Genomic DNA, 4,921 nt, shown 5'->3' on the forward strand with positions numbered 1-4,921 from the left:
GATCATGAGGTAGAGACACAAAATATAAACACACATAGCATAAAAACTGAAAACAGAAAAAATAAGACAAGGAATGAGTCCACCTTAGTGATGGTGGCGCTTTCATCTTGAAGAACAAATGATGTCCTTGAGCTCTTCTATGTCTTTTCCTTGCCTTTGTTGCTCCTCCCTCATTGCTCTTTGATCTTCTCTAATTTTATGGAGAATGATGGAGTGCTCTTGATGTTCCACCCTTAATTGATCCATATTGTAACTCAAATCTTCTAGAAGTGTTGAGTTGTTCCCAATAGTTTGTTGGGAGGAAAATGCATCCATTGAGCATCTCCGGGATTTCTTGGTGATGAGCTTCCTCATGCGTCTCTTGGGTTCCATGAGTGGGCTCTCTTGTTTGTTCCATCCTTTTCTTAGTGAGGCTTGTCCTCCTCAATGGGGATGTCTCCTTCTATGATAACTCCAGCTGAGTAACATAGATGGCAAATAAGATGAGGAAAAGCTATCCTTGCCAAGGTAGGGCTTTTCAGCTATTTTGTAGATTCAAGGGGATGACTTCATGAACTTCTACTTCCTCTCCAATCATGATGCTATGAATCATGATGGCCCGATCCACAGTAACTTCAGATCGTTGCTAGTGGAGATGATGGAGCGTTGGATGAACTCCAACCATCCTCTAGCCACAGGCTTGATGTCCAGTCTTCTTAATTGAATCGACTTGCCTTCGGAGTCTCATTTCCATTGAGCTCCTTTCACACATATGTCCATAAGGACTTGGTCCAACCTTTGATTAAAGTTGACCCTTCTAGTGTAAGGGCGTGCATTTTCTTGCATTGTAGGTAAGTTGAACGCCAACCTCACATTTTCCGAACAAAATCTAAGTATTTCCCCCGAACCATTGTAAGATAATTTTTTGGATTCGGGTTCATACTTTGGTCATGGTCCTAGTGATCCATGCATTGGCATAGAACTCTTGAACCATTAAGATTCTGACTTGTTGAATGGGGTTGGTCAGAACTTCCCAACTTCTTCTTTGGATCCCTGTCGGATCTCCCGGATACTCATTTTCTTGAGCTTAAAGGGACCTCAGGATCACCTTCTTCTTGGCCACAACATGATAGAAGTGGTCTTGATGGGCTTTGGAGATGAATCTCTCCATCTCCCATGACTCGGAGGTGGAAGCTTTTGTCTTCCTTTTCCCCTTTCTAGAGGTTTCTCTGATCTTAGGTGCCATAGGTGGTTATGGAAAAACAAAAAGCTATGCTTTTACCACACCAAACTTAGAATATTGCTCACCCTCGAGCAAGAGAAGAAAGAAAAGAAGAAGAGGAAAAAATATGAAGGAGAGTGGGGGGAGGTATATTCGGCCAAGGTGTAGAAGAGGGGGTCGTGTTGTGTGAAAATGAAGAAGGATGGAGGGGTTTATATAGTGAGGGGAGAAGGAGTAGGTTCAGCTATTTAGGATGGATTTGGATGGGAAAGTAATTTTGAATTTTGAAGGTAGGTGGGTTTATGGGAAAGAGTGGATGGATGTGAATGTGAAGGAGGGTAGTTGGAAAGAGAGATTGAGGTGATTGGTGAAAGGTTTTTGGGGAAGAGTGTTTATGGGGAAGAGAGTTTCTGGGGAAGAGAGGATGAATGTAAAGAAGAGGAGAAGGTGAGTTGAGGTAGGTGGGGATCCTGTGGGGTCCACAGATCCTGGGATGATCCTGTGGGGTCCACAGATCCTGAGGTGTCAAGATTTACATTCCTGCACCAATTAGGCATGTAAAACGCCTTTGCATACAATTCTGGCATTTAAACGCCAAAGTGATGCTTATTTTCGGCGTTCAACGCCCAATTACAGCATGTTTCTGACATTGAACGCCAGTTCTATGCTTATTTCTGCCATTCAGCGCCAGCTCTCCTCAGGGTATATTCCTGGCATTCAAACGCCAGGATGCTACTTGTTTCTGGCGTTCAACGCCAGATCCATGCTCTGTTCTGGCGTTGAACGCGAGCCAGATGCTCCTTACTGGCGTTTAAACGCCAGTAAGCCCTTCCTCTAGGGTGTGATTTTTCTTCTACTATTTTTATTCTATTTGTAATTTTAGTATTTATTTTGTGACTCCATATGATCATGAACCTAATAAAACATAAAAGACAAAAAAAGAAAATAAAATTAGATAAATAAAAATTGGGTTGCCTCCCAATAAGCGCTTCTTTAATGTCAATAGCTTGACAGTGGGCTCTCATGGAGCCACACAGGTGATCAGGTCAATGTGGTAGACTCCCAATACCAAACTTAGAGTTTGGATGTGGGGATTCAACACCAAACTTAGTGTTTGGCTGTGGCCTCCCAACACCAAACATAGAGTTTGATGGTGGGGGCTTTGTTTGACTCTGTACTGAGAGAAGCTTTTCATGCTTCCTCTCCATGTTTACGGAAGAACACACCCTTGGGTCTTAAACACAAGGTAGTCCCCATTCAATTAAAGGACTAATTCTCCTCTGTTAACATCTATCATAGCTCCTACTGTGGCTAGGAAGGGTCTTCCAAGGATGATGCATTCATCCTCCTCCTTCCTAGTGTCTAAGATTATGAAATCAGCAGGGATGTAAAGGCCTTCAACCTTTACCAACACATCCTCTACCAATCCATAAGCTTGTCTTACTGACTTGTCTGCCATTTGCAATGAAAATATGGCAGGCTATACCTTAATGATCCCCCAGCTTCTCCAATACAAAGAGTGGCATAAGATTTATGTCTGACCCTAGGTCACACAGAGCCTTTTCAAAGGTCATGGTGCCTATGGTACAGGGTATTAAGAATCTACCAGGATCTTATTTCTTTGAGGTAAAGTTTGCTGAACCCATGTATCTAGTTCACCAATGAGCAAGGGAGGTTCACCTTCCCAAGTCTCATTACCAACAACTTGGCATTCAGCTTCATGATAGCTCCTAGATATTGAGCAACTTGCTCTCCAGTTACATCTTCATCCTCTTCAAAGGAAGAATAGTTTTCAGAGCTCATGAATGGCAGAAGGAGGTTTAATGGGATCTCTATGGTCTCTATATGACCTTCAGATTCCTTTAAGTCCTCAATAAGGAACTCCTTCTTGCTTGAGAGATGTCCCTTGAGGTCTTCCTCATTGGGATTCACGTCCTCTCCTTCCTCTCTAGGTTCGGCCATGTTGATTATGTCAATGGCCTTGCACTATCTTTTTGGATTCTCTTCAGTATTGCTTGGGAGAGTACTAGGAGGAGTTTCAGTGACTTTCTTACTCAGCTGGCCCACTTGTGCCTCCAAATTTCTGATGGAGGACCTTGTTTCACTCATCAAACTTAAAGTGGCCTTAGACAGATCAGAGACTATGTTTGCAAGTTAGAGGTGCTTTGCTCAAAATTCTCTGTCTGTTGCTGAGAAGATGATGGAAAAGGCTTGCCATTGCTAAACCTGTTTCTTCCACCATTATTAAAGCCTTGTTAAGGCTTTTGTTGATCCTTCCATGAGAAATTTGGATGATTTCTCCATGAAGAATTATAGGTATTTTCATAAGGTTCACCCATGTAATTTACCTCTGCCATTGCAGGGTTTTTAGGATCATAAGCTTCTTCTTAGAAGATGCCTCTTTACTACTATTGGATGCATTTTGCCATCCATTCAGACTTTGAGAAATCAGATTGACTTGCTGAGTCAACATTTTGTTATGAGCCAATATGGCATTCAAAGCATCATTTCAAGAACTCCCTTTCTCTGATAGAATATATCTATCATGGTCCATTTTGAAAACATGTCAAAAGGACACTTTTTGGTCATCTTCTTGTATCTTTCCCAAGCTTCATAGAGGGATTCACCATCTTTTTGCTTGAAGGTCTGAACATCCACTCTAAGCTTGCTCAGCTTTTGGGGAGGAAAGAACTTAACCAAGAAGGCCGTGACCACTTATCCCAGGAGCCCAGGCTATCCTTAGGTTGTGAGTCCAACCATGTTCTAGCTCTATCTCTTACAGCAAAAGGGAAAAGCATGAGCCTGTAGACTTCAGGATCTACTCCATTAGTCTTAACAGTCTCACAGATCTGCAAGAATTCAGTTAAAAACTGATAGGGATCTTCTGATGGAAGTCCATGAACTTGCAATTTTGTTGCATTAGAGCAACTAATTGAGGTTTCAGCTCAAAATTGTTTGCTCCAATGGCAGGGATTGAGATGCTTCTTCCATCAAACTTGGAAGTAGGTGTAGTATAATCACCAAGCATCCTTCTTGCATTATTGTTATTGGGTTTAGCTGCCATCTCCTTTTCTTGTTCGAAAACTTCAGCAAGTTGTCTCTGGATTGTTGTAATTTAGCTTCTCTTAATTTCCTCTTCAGAGTCCTTTCAGGTTCCAGATCAGCTTCAACAAGAATGCCTTTTTTCCTTGTTCCTGCTCATATGAAAGAGAGGAGAACAGAAAAAGAAGAGGAATCCTCTAATCTGAGCAACAAGATGAACCGTCAGTTGTCCAAACTTGAACAATCCCCGGCAACGGCGCCAAAAACTTGGTGCACGAAATTGTGATCTCTAATAATGGCATTCAACTTGGTATGCGCGTTTATAACTCAGCACTTTCTTCACAACCTTACACAACTAACCTGCAAGTGCACTGGGTCATCCAAGTAATAAACCTTACGTGAGTAAGGGTCTATCCCACGGAGGTTATTGGTATGAAGCAAGCTATGGTCATCTTGTAAATCTCAGTCAGGCAGACTATAATGATTATAATTGGTTTTCGAATAATAGTAATAAATAAACAGAAAATAAAGATAGAAATACTTATGTAAATCATTGGCGGGAATTTTAGATAAGTACGGAGATGCTGTGTTCCCTTTGAATCTCTGCTTCGTACTGTTTTTCATCCAATCCTTCTTATTCTTTTCCATAGCAAGCTGTATGTAGGGCATCACCGTTGT

The 4,921-nt window shown here is 41.7% G+C and overlaps 1 non-coding gene across 1 annotated transcript; it reads left to right on the top strand.

Annotated features, from left to right (window-relative positions):
• The first annotated feature begins 3,764 nt into the window (after window positions 1-3,764).
• On the top strand, window positions 3,765-3,868 carry LOC130963850 (small nucleolar RNA R71). The gene has a single exon (XR_009079968.1). It is a non-coding gene; the product is annotated as a small nucleolar RNA R71 (small nucleolar RNA).
• Window positions 3,869-4,921: the final 1,053 nt, after the last annotated feature.

The sequence above is a fragment of the Arachis stenosperma genome, chromosome 2 (genome assembly GCF_014773155.1).
Source record: "Arachis stenosperma cultivar V10309 chromosome 2, arast.V10309.gnm1.PFL2, whole genome shotgun sequence".
In the NCBI taxonomy this organism is placed as follows: domain Eukaryota; kingdom Viridiplantae; phylum Streptophyta; class Magnoliopsida; order Fabales; family Fabaceae; genus Arachis; species Arachis stenosperma.